The sequence below is a fragment of the Megachile rotundata genome, chromosome 3, assembly GCF_050947335.1.
Source record: "Megachile rotundata isolate GNS110a chromosome 3, iyMegRotu1, whole genome shotgun sequence".
Lineage (NCBI taxonomy): Eukaryota > Metazoa > Arthropoda > Insecta > Hymenoptera > Megachilidae > Megachile > Megachile rotundata.
Genome location: NC_134985.1, coordinates 7737821 through 7750349, shown reverse-complemented (window position 1 = coordinate 7750349; position 12529 = coordinate 7737821). Strand labels below are relative to the sequence as shown.

The 12529-nt window shown below is 34.1% G+C and overlaps 1 protein-coding gene across 33 annotated transcripts in view; it reads right to left on the bottom strand.

Moving 5' to 3' along the window:
- Positions 1-12529, bottom strand: part of LOC100875383 (uncharacterized) — a 47823-nt gene that overhangs the window by 30613 nt on the left and 4681 nt on the right. For 11 of the 33 annotated variants that reach the window (XM_076529821.1, XM_076529789.1, XM_076529811.1 and 8 more), the window contains exons 6-9: positions 12426-12512; positions 9031-12210; positions 5728-5901; positions 5189-5292 (exon numbers count right to left, since the gene is read on the bottom strand). The gene's annotated coding sequence lies outside the window, so the exon portion shown is untranslated. Of the gene's footprint in view, positions 1-5188; positions 5293-5723; positions 5902-7162; positions 7253-9030; positions 12211-12425; positions 12513-12529 lie in introns of all 33 variants that reach the window. The other 22 variants (XM_076529816.1, XM_076529818.1, XM_003704759.3 and 19 more) reach the window with 19 other exon arrangements.

The window sequence follows — 12529 nt, the reverse complement described above, 5'->3', positions numbered from 1 at the left end:
GGGATCGGGAAGAGGAAGACGGAGATCAAAATTGAGACAATGGAAAAGCTCGACATTCAGATTGTAAAGTTTATCAGACTCAAGCGCGAGGAGATATGTTTCGGTGCAGCGGGAGGTAACGACAGTAGCGAGCAAGTGGAAAAGTAGTCCCGCCTCTAAGATGGGACCGATTGAAAAAAAAGGTGTTTGTACGGCGAAAAGTTTCGTCGTCATCTCACGTTGAGCCACCCTTTTTGTTCACTGAAAAGACTGGGGGAAGAGATATTCCCTGGTCAACACCGGGGCAGCGGATGACCCAAAAAAAAGGTTCGGTTGATGATAACACGGACCGGGGTTGCAGTGATCCGTGATCCAATGGACAGTCGTAACTTCAGCGTGCTCCACAGGATAAACGGGGCGAGAAAACTTACGTCCAGGTTCTTCTATGGATCAAAGGAAAAACAGAGCAATTCACAGGAAAAGAGAAATCTATAATTTATAATGGACCAGCGGCAGAACTTAGATGTGAGTATTCATCGCATGAGCCTTGTGACGTGGTATTTCATACCCGAGAAAGATCTCTTCTCGATTTTTCTAGAAGCCGAACTCTTAGCAGTTACTGAACCTGACTCGGGGGATGATACCGCGTTAGCCACAATACAGTAAATATTCGATATGTGCACCATTCTCGGATCTGAACTGATGCAGATATCGTACAGGTCGATTTTCTTCTTGAAACGTCGGAAAACATGCAAGCAAAAAGAACAGAAACAAAAAAAAAGAAATGGAGCTTCTCCATGACAATGATGAAATCGAAGAAATCATTCGGCCACCGCCGGTATGGTGGCCCCAAGGGGCATGATGGCCCATGCGCTCATGGTGGATGCCACCGCCGCCGCCGGCGAGACCGTCGCGACTGCCGCCACCGCTGCCGGCGAGACCGCAGCGACCGACGCGAGCAGCACTGCCTCCGGCGAGGCCGTTGCTGCCGCCGGGGCCGCCACAACTAGCACTGCCACCACCTCCGCCCCCGCCCACGCCCCCGCGCGCCGCACCACCTGCTCGTGTAAGTTGAATAACAATTCCTCGTCGCATTTTTCTCATTAAAATGCCACCAAACATGATATAATTAAGAGAGGCTGTCGTGGCGAGCGCACGTGTTTGGGGGTCGCTCCGCGTTAATTAGAGTGCGGGGAAAGGGCGAATGAGACATATTGCATGCACGCGGTAGTTAGCCTTTGAATTTTTCTTTTTGTGATTTGACGGTGCATAGATCGATCGAGTAAACTTCAATGTATCGAACGAACACATGGGCATCTCCGCGCGAGGGAAAGCGCAGAGCGAAAAGGCCGGTTCGCAATATCCAACATGGTCGAGGAAGGGTCGCTGCAGGCGCATGGAGAGCGGTCCTTAACCCTTTCACTGCGGTGCGATTTTGGAATAATCCATCAAGAGGGACGACGACTTAGATTTTAGATGCATGTCGGTCGCTGCGCCGTGCAGATCAGTGACCATAACAGTATCGGGAAGTTTGATACTATTCGTAGGACTTGAAAAACAATCATTGCAAATTGTTGAAAATAGCAAAAATAAATACAGAAATATGTCGGTATTTTGCCAATAAGTCGGTAATCAGTATGTATATTTATCTACTATCTGATACCGCTCGTTTCAATTAGATCCTCAAATGTTAAAATAAAATAATATCTATATAATTATTCTTTACTGTTCTCTCTGCAATTACGATATCGTACACGTATATTAAAAGATCTTGTGTTTCATTTAAAGTTCCTTCCTTGTTGTTTCGCATTTTAAAATAAATTCATTTAGTGTTCAAATTGTGTTAATTGCGTTGTCTTATATTTAATAGTTTTCAATATTATCTTATAAATCTGTACTCCCATTTCCATTACAAATGAATTAAATATATCTATTATTGATTCATTTTAAGTAGCCTTTTATACAATGTAGCAAAGCTACATCACATTCTTTGCATTCATACCTAGTTTCTCGACGAATTTTGTGTTTAATGGATACTGCACATTTTCAAGCAGGATTTTTTTTTTAGAAGACGGATTAAAATATGTGCTGGAAAAATGCCTTTCAATAAGACGTAATGGGTGTATATTTAGGTCTCTGTATATCGATGAACATCTAGGGACGTATATATACGTCTTTCGTGTATATCAAAAGACTTCTCAGGACGTATATATACGTCTTTCGTAGTGAAAGGGTTAATTGAATACCTAAAATATTTCCTTACACAAGAGAAACAATGGGATGAATGGTTACCACAAGCAATGTTTTCTTACAATACCAGCATACACGAAGGCACTAAATTCACTCTTCATGAATTGATATTCGGAAGAAAAGCGCGACAGCCATCGAACTTTCCAATAGAAGAAACCATATGCACATATCTAGATTATGTTGACAGTCTTATTACTAAATTACACAATTTTCGAATTACAGCACGAAATAATCTCAAACAGGCAAAACACCGACGAAAGCATTACTACGATAAGACGATTCGTCCGATCCATTACGAAACAGGCGAAGACATATTTCTCCTAAATCCACCACGGAAGAACATATTAGAGAAGGAATACTCAGGCCCTTACAAGATTACGAGAACCGTAGGAGACAATAATATAGAACTACAAATAGGTAATAGGAACAAAAGGAGGATCGTTCACAAGGATCGAATTAAGCGAGCCTATTTACCAAACATAAATCAGAGACCGACAATAAGATGAGCCCTAATGTGATCGAAAAATTTCGAATTACAATATTCATTCAATCCTCAATCACTGAACATTAGTCAGTCATCAATTGCCATACGATCAACATGTGTGTAATAAAAGTGAATAGAGAAAGTGGACAGCAGCCGGGCCGCACCCATCCAAAATGGGATCTGCGTCCAAGATTGGGAGTACGTTTTCTTCTACAAATTCAATATGGAAGTAGGGAGACTGTGCACAGCTTGCGCCACGAGCGTCTGCCAGGAGGCCAGAAAAGACTGGTGGAGTTTAGGCAAGAAAAAGAAAATTTCATTGAGCATTTTTGTTTCCAAATAATGGCGTAATCTAACATACATATATGTATACTTATACATACACATAAGATTCCATCACTACATTGTCAATGAAGCAGTATGGAGGATCATACGTTGCATACGCTGCATGGACGGCAAAGAAAAAGAAGCCTTCAACGGAGGAATGTTAATGGACACCATAGCGGAACAAATAATTGAATTACGAAGTATCTCTGTCCAATATATTTAAAATGAAAAAAAAAGAAAATTTTTTTTTATTATAATATGAAAGGGTTTGCGTTTCCCTGATGCCCACCACTGGTGGCGCTGGCGTTGTTTCTACAGCGTAGCGTCGATATAGCGCGTCTTACCTCGTGCGATTCGAGTGTTCGTATCTGTATCAAAATGTTGAGAATAGTTTTTGTGTATCTTCTATTATAAGTTATATTATCATTATAATAAAGCCTAATACTAGTACTACGACCTGTTGTGACTTTCCACTTCATAATATACATATTGTATATGTATATGTTCTATAAGGAGTTCAATAAAATTATTTAGTTCCAATTAATATTAATTATTACTGACCCCGTCAAATAATAAAATCTAAATCGCACCGTAATAAAATCAGATAATAATTAACGACGCCATAATAAATTCTGTAGTAATAGACAACTCCACATATAACAGTTAAGATGCCACGAAGAGCCGGGAAAAAGGTCATACTAATAAAGGACATTACCCAATCGACAATCGCCGATTTTGATGCGCTTGGAGTATGATATAGAATGCAAAAAAATATTTGACACGTATTTTTTTTATCGACCATCGTCCATGTTGAAGGGGTGAAAATGGCCCCCAAAGTTGGGGTTGCAAAACATATTTCCTCAAATATCTCAGGAACTATTAGGCCTAGACAAAAAATTAAAAGTGAAAATTTGTCTGTTTTAGAAGGCCAATAATATGGCATAAGTGGATTTTTGAAAAATTTATTTGTTTAAAAAATATGTTAAGAATTAACATTTTGCAATTTTTTTTAATAAAACTTTGTACTATTTTGATCAAATTTCACATACATAAACTATAGGTCCAAAGACAAAATAAAAAGGTATAAAAAATTGTTTAAGTACGCATGGTTACGGTATGATTGCATCAGTAGCAGACTGGAACATTTTGATAATCCCGTTTACTTTAGTTTCAATCAAATTAAAACCATGTCACTTTTACAAAATATACGCTGACAAATACTGAAAATTTATTAGATTCAAACAAATTTTAGAAGTTGAATTAATAGAAGAATATTGTTCTGCCATTAGCGTATTTTTCCGTAGTCGACTACACCGCGTTAGATAATAGATAAAATCTGTCCAACTTTGCGAAAGCGTATTTAGATACATTTAGAGAATCACACTTAGGTAGGATTCCTCGCTGCGGTAGACTATAACGGGCTAATATTATTAATTTTGTAAGAGCGTAGTTAACTTTATCCAAAAATCAGACTTAGATACGATTTAACATAAAGTATTAACTAGCGAACTACATTTCGTTAAATTCAATTTATATTCTTTAATTATGCACTATTCGTTTTGAATTACTATTATTATCGATCAAAATCTATTTAGTTTCTTTTGTTCTAATTAATCATTTATAATCTATATATTTTTCATTATTTTTGTTATTATTGTTATTTGTTAACTTCATTTTTCTTATCGTTTTATTGAATAAATCTTGTTATCGAAAGATATTGACCTGTGGATTTCACTCCTTAACCGCGCACCACACGAATCCCACATTCTTTACATTTAGTTATTTGCGAAAAACGAGACGTTCGGTAGGTAAAAGCTGCTCTTTACCTCACGAGCGCTTATAACATCTGAACTTAGGTTCCAGAGTCGTTACAAATGTTTTGTTCAAATTGCAGTACTCGAGTTACTTGCTTCTGGCAGTCCATCATGTTATTTAAATGACCGAATATTTAAATCAGAATTAACTGTGTCAATTATACGTACGTCTTAATTTTACTGCTTATATTAAATATATTAGTAATAAAGTAATTCAACATACGTCATGCGTGAACTCATTAATTATAAGTATCTTAACAAACGATTAGTATTATCTTCATAATGATGAGTTAAAAATTAATAAAATGATTGCATAGTGATTTCTTTTACTCACGACATCCCTTCGAAAGGTATCTGTCTCGTATTTTATCGTTGTCTTTCCTTGTCCATTGAAATAAGCCTTCACTCGGATCGCTGAGTGACGGGGCACGGGTAAATCTAAATAAACGTAAATTTAAATTAAAAAATTATGTCTAATCGTAACAGTTTAAAAATTGCAAGTTTTATTTTTACATTGACAAGTCAACACGAAAAGTGTTCAGACCATTGTTAAACAAAATGTGGTACATTAATTTAGAGTTTAAAACGATTAATATGATTTGTAGCTAACTATTAGTTTCATTAAGAAACTTTGATGGCAAATTAATAGTATATTTAATGTATTATACAGAATAAAGTATTTGAATAAGAACATTTAAATATTAATTGTATGGAATTATTTCTGAGAACAAAGTTGTACTATTCGGTTAATCCGTTGATGTAAAAGATTTCTCCTTAAGGTAATTTTCTGTTATATTCCTACAGAAAATGAATTTAAAAATTCAACCATTTGCAACATGTACAATTTCGCTTATTTAATCTTAAAATACTTACATGTTTCAATATCACATATCTTGTTCAAAATGATGACCAGTTGACACAGTACTCAAATCTAATTATTAATATGGTCACCGAACTTAGAATATATTACAGTCAGTAATTCTAGCATTCTAGATAAAGTAGTTGATTTCACATTACTGGAGTAACTGCTTGAAGTATTTACAGATTCTGAAACATACGATAATACATAAATAGTTGTTCATGTTTTTAATTATGCAATGATTTAAGTCATATAATGCAGCAATTTTTAATTTATAAAAAGTCATAATGCGATATTTTAGCTATTCATGTTGAATTTATCAAATTGTGCAAATAACAAATACTAATGGGGATAATTATCGGGTCCGGAAAAGTTTCGTTGTGCAACATTCAACATCTGTACAGTAAACGAATACGTTGGAAAGTAGTTCGTGCTGATCAACAGGTGGCATATTACCTGTATGTACCACATCACGGAGTTACGAAAATTACCAGCAATACAACAAGGCATATTATCCGATCGATACAAGCAACTTTTTATGTGCTTTGAATATGATATAGACCACAAAGAAATATTGTTGTGAGACCAACTCATCGACAACAAAGATATTCTATCACTTCATATAATTATAAAGATGCAGTCACGAATACATAATCAGTTATCTACACTTCAATATAGGGAATTGTTTAAATATGCCTGGTTTCGATGTGGATATTAGCAGGCCAGAACATATTGAAAACCCAGTAGATTTTTGTTTCAATCAACTCGAATCCATGAATTGTTCACATTGTGCGGAACTTGTTGTATTGAAATGTTCGTAATATCGACGACATTTATGTTTCATACATTTCTTTGAGAATTTTCATTATTGTGATAATTATATATATATATAAATTAGTGTTAGAAAATAGAAATTAACGAACAGTCGACACAGGCCATCCGCTTTTTGTCATTGCACTTCCCCTTCCTCAGGGAACTTCGCTGGGCCCAAGTGCCCTAAACAGCCGTGCTGACGGGGGTGTCCTCAAGACAGGATCGTGTCAATGAAGACACTCTTATATTGGCTTTCGTCGTGAAACGTCAGTAAAGAATTGCAGTTACTTGTTTTAAAATCGCCCACAAATTATTTGATATCTCATCAATAACCTTTCCTGATTTACCTTACATTAGTATAGAATTGCATGGATGTATAAAATACTTATTCTTATTTACTTTTGTCGGAGGAACAATGCCTCGACCCCACACGACGACATCTACATGCATCTGTATACGCCCCATTTTTCTATAAATTGACAATCAAGATCGTTTTTTCTGTTTTTACTTATTAACTTCAAACGTAAACGTGTGTGTGTAAATTCCACCTTTTTTTTTTTTAACGAGGAGAAATCTTCGAAAAGACAGCCCCACTCCCCGGGGGAGGAGCGGGGGTAGTGTGGGATTTGTACTCACTAAAACCTCTCGGTGATTCCCGCCCCGGCGGCATGGCGCGTCCCGGGATCGTGCGTTATCGTCACCGCGATGCGCCAGTGTAAATTCCACCTAGTGTGTTGAAAGTAAGTACCGTCAATAGCGTTGAAACGACAGTGAATATGTACTAGGATTTCCCTTGTAATGCAAGAGAAAAACGAAGATCAAACTCAGAAGGGTAATAATAAACCGGAATGTTACCGTTGCAGCAAACTGGACCATTTTGCGAGGGAATGCAAAAGTAAGATGTATAGGAAGTCAAAACAATGCGATAAGCCGAATATCGGGACGAGGATACAAAATAGAGGGTCAAAACAAATCATGTTTTTCGACAATCAGCACCGAAGAGGCGATGACTATTCAAGGAGCAGTTCTGTATGCTGCGTTGATAGTGGATGCACGGGATATATGTATGTTAGCGTCAAAGCTAGCGTCTAAGCGAAAGGTTGTTTATGAGTGTCCAAGTGAGGCGATAGACGATAGCTATTGACTTGAAGTCACATGATCATCGGATGTCACAGGACAGGATGATGTTTTGTTAGTTTGTAAAACTGTAGAAAAGGGCAGGCAGTTTGTTATTTCATTGCCTAAACGAATAGGAACATTGTTCCTTAAGGATCTGGCCACGGTGTGGGGAGGCAAGGATGCCTTTGGTAAGAAGACTGACAAGGGACCATCCCGAAGTGGTAATCTCCGATTTTGATGGAACTTGGATATAATGTAGTTCTCGAAAAAATATTCGACACGTATTTTTTTTTAGCTGCTATCATTCATGTTAAGAGGGTGAAAATAGCCCTCGAAGTTGGGGGTTGAAACCATATTTGTGGGAATATCTCCGGAACTAAATAAGATAATTGAATTCTTTTTTTTGTAAATTGTTCGTCTTTAGATAGGAAATTTTTGTGCAAAAAAAAAATTTCAAGAAACTTTATTTGTTTAAATAATATTTAAAAAATTTATCATTTTTGTTTAAATTTTTGCACTAAATGTTGATCTATTTTTTTGCAACTTCGTGTACGTAAACTATGGACAAAAATAGAGGATACGTGTTTTTGGAATTTGCTGTTTTTTGCAATGTTTATTAGATATATAATTTAGTCACCTCCTGTGAAGAGGGCCAATCAGCATTTTTATTAAAAATATCATAATTTTCACAATTTTTTGCAATATTCTTAACATTTTATACCTCTTTATATGTCGTTAATTGATTTCTCAAAAATTATTGTAAGCATCGCAGGTATGAGCGTGACACGGTTCAAATCTACGCCGCAAGGAACATAGGCTTTTATGGCCAATATCGTTAAAAAATAATTTACTTTAATTCTATTTTCTTACTTTCTTAAAAATCTCAATGTTTCTAAAAGTGCTAAATATTTTATTTAGATTGAAGACTTTACAGCTGTAAAAGTATAAAATCAGTATTGACCATAAAAGCCTATACTCCTTGCGGTGTTGATTCGAACTTGATCTAAAATATTTAAAAGTTTATACTTCTTATAATATGTTATCATTGAAAGTCGAATAAATCCATTTATATCTAAAAAAATCATTTATCTTTTTAACATTTTTGTTAAATTTAAGAAAATTTAATTTCATTAAATTAAATTTATTTAATTTACATAAAATTAAATTTCCTCAAATTTATATAATAAAATTAAATTTTTGTTAATTTATTGCATAATATAATTTAACAAGATTATAGTTTTAACATTATTCAAATTGATTAATATCTGTCAATACTTTTAAGTCAATTCAACTGCAAACCTTTAAATATTTCAATATATGAATAAATGGACTTAAAACACTTTTAAAAATAACGATTCGTGTTGAAATTTGTAATTTAGATTTACCTGGTTTGAGTGATCCGGATCCAAGAAACCGACGTGCTGGAAAACAGTGCTTAACGCCGAAATTGGTCGCGTCACTTAGATGCAAACTAAATGATCGTGATATTATCGTGTTACTTCTGCAAATTATACTTCACATAATTTGATAATTATTCAACGTTACACGCGAAAAATACAGTGATTTCATCGTGCAAAATTTTGCTCTTCGATGAACAACGTCTGCTGCGCGTACGAAAGTCTTTCAAACTGTGCGAAGCGTTCGATTTCGATCGTAACTGCGACGAAGCGGTATTTATTTATCGAAGTACGCATCGATTGGCAGACAATCGCCCGCCCAATCTCGCGTTCGATCTATGTTCGAACGCGATTGGCCCGTTTGGTTACCAAGTGATGCCGAGTTGATGGTTTCGAAGACGTCAACAATGGCTGAAGAAACTTGCAAAAAAAACGCTTCGTCCTACAAACAGTTTACGAACTTTCCAAATTATTTCTATTTGTATTCGAACCTTTGTCTTTGAAATCCTAACAATCGTAAATTGAACATTTATACATCGTTGTCGAAAATGTTTGAAATATTTATTGAATTTTCAGAAAAGCATCATAACTCAAGGATAGATGATTTTCAATATAAATTAAAACTTACGTCATTAGTGACGTGGTAATAAAATTATTAAAAATTATAATCAACGAATGGAGAAAAGGAACAATTTATTTTACAAACTGTTGTCGAAAATAGACAACAGTTTCGAAATATAAATATTACGTATTAGTTAATAACAAATGTACAAAATATATATTTATATCTGATTATGATTTATGCAGTTCCTAGTAGTATTTACACCCTTGGACAAAAAGATAGCACATGTGTGCTATTTTTAATTTCTTGAAAACTACTTAGAATTTTTTAATGTAATACATACCATTCTAATTGTTACATTGCAAAGAAAAGGAACTTCTTAGTAAATATGGTTGACCTTGCTAGCTTGTCAAATGCGTAAAATTTACATTTTCCGCGCTCAGTTACCACGGAATATGGAGAAAAAGATCGTGTATTGTATAACTGTATTGCGATATCCGGTGCATTAACGCATTTGCGCATTTCCCCACCTTCTACTTAACACACAACAGTTTATTCCAAATTACAAAATAGAAGAAAGTTCAAATTTATCAAAAGGTTTTTACAGATGTACGATTTTGGCGGTGAGCTCATATGTATTACTATAATATTATTCCAGATATTTGAGGAAATTTAGTTCCATTTTTATATGCAAGCAATTAATACTGCACACGAGTTATTTTTACATTTTTTATGAAAGTATCATGTTTATAATGTATTCTTTAGCCAAATTTGAAGTACAACTTGTGATGTATGAAGTGTTATGACTCACTGTACAGAGTATTTGAAAATTATATGTCACGACTACTATAATATTATTCTAGATCTCTGAATTGGCAAAGATTTGTAAAAAAATATTGCTGTAAAATTGAACTATACCTTCAAATTCAAGGTCAAATTTTGTTATCGTTGTACCATGTAGTACTCTTAAGGAGGACATCTTATAAAATATGTAATTATTTTGTACGGAATGAATTACAGAATAAGTATATGGTAGAGATTAATCCTAAAAAATTATAAAAAGTAATTGTAATATTAAAAAGTACCTCTAAGAATGAAAGTGATAAAATGTAAAGCAAAACCTGAAATATTATAAAATCTATTAAATTAATATTAACAATTACCTATATTTAAGTACCCCAACAATTATTAAACATATTGTTGCATTGTTGTAGTTCTTTGGACTACATAGAAGAAAATTCTTTCTTTAATATCACCATCCATTGTCATAAAAAAAAATGATGTAAAATATATGTGAGAAGATAAATACTTACAAACTACAACTTAAATAAATCTATTTATTTGCTTAACACACTGAATCCAAAATGTGTTTGCATGATCTATTGCATGCTTAACATAATTCTGTATTTAATGCCAAGTAGAGCTATAAGTGAAATTCATATTTTTGTCCGTTTGCAGATTTGTCTATTTATTTTTCCAGTTATTAATGGTCAGAAACAATTGTGCATTAATTTTGCTTTGTATAGCATTATGTATAATAAATGACAAATCCTACATAATGAAATAATAAAGTCAAAAAATCAGACATCTTAGGCACATTTCTTGCCTATTTGAAATATGTAAAGCAGGTACGCTTCTTTAACATCTAATATAAATTATATTTAATGCACATAGCCTAAAGGATAGATATAAGGAATCTATATCATTCGGATCTACAATCCATTTCATAAGGTAGGTCTACGGCTTTAATCATAATATATTAATGAACTGTTTAATTTTATGAAAAAAATGAGCCACAAGATGAAATATTATTAATTAATGGATGCAAAAATTATTCATATTTCTGTCACAATATTTTGTACAGTTTTGGAAAAAAAAATTCAATCATTTAGTAACAAATGTTTAAAGTATTAGGTGTACAAATGAATAATCCAAATTATTTTAAGCTGTTATAAAATTAATGCATTTGGTGGGATAACAAGGGCGTGCTTTACTATGAGTTGTTAGAACCAGGTGAAACAGTTACTGCAGATTGCTACCAGTGACAATTAATCTGCTTGAGTCAAGCATTGGAAAGAAAACGACCATATACGGCAAAGGAGAACGACCAGTGAAACTGTTGCACGACAATGCGAGGCCACACATTGCTTCCAATACAAAAGATGTCATAATGAGTCTTGGATGGGATGTTTTGCAGCACCCGGCATATTCACCGGACACTGCTCCGTCAGATTATCACCTATTCCGGTCGATGCAGCACGCCTTATCTGATATGCACTTCCAATCAGTGGACGAGATCCGAAAATACCTTGACGACTTCATCGCATGTAAAGACGTAATATTCTTTCAAGATGGAATTCATCAGCTACCAGAAAGATGGCTTAAAGTTATAGAAAGAAATGGCGACTACTTTGATTGAACAATTCAATTTAGTAACTTTTAAAATAAACCTTGAATGAAGCAGAAAAATTGGATTATTCATTTGTATACCTAATAATTTCAAATATTAACGATAAAATTTACTCACAGTTCACTGAAAATTATGGTTTACAATTTTCATTTAATATTACATTTTTGGCATTACATAAAAGAGAGATTTTTAATATCTGTAAAAGAAATATTTTTTCTACTTCTAAAAAAATGTTACTATTTTAAGTGCTAATTCACTTAATTGATTCTGATAAAATCGAATTTTCATATTTGATATTTATGATAAATGAAAATTCGCAAAATATTCACAAAAACGATATTAGTGTACATATGTAAGTATACATTTACGATATGTCATAAATGTATTTACAATATGTCGCAAAATACGTACCTATGTTTCCACAAAAATGATTACTAAAAACCGCTAAGATATTTAAGTTAAATCGGAACCTGTTCACGGAAGATGTTCATACAGTATCTGTAACAAAACAGTAA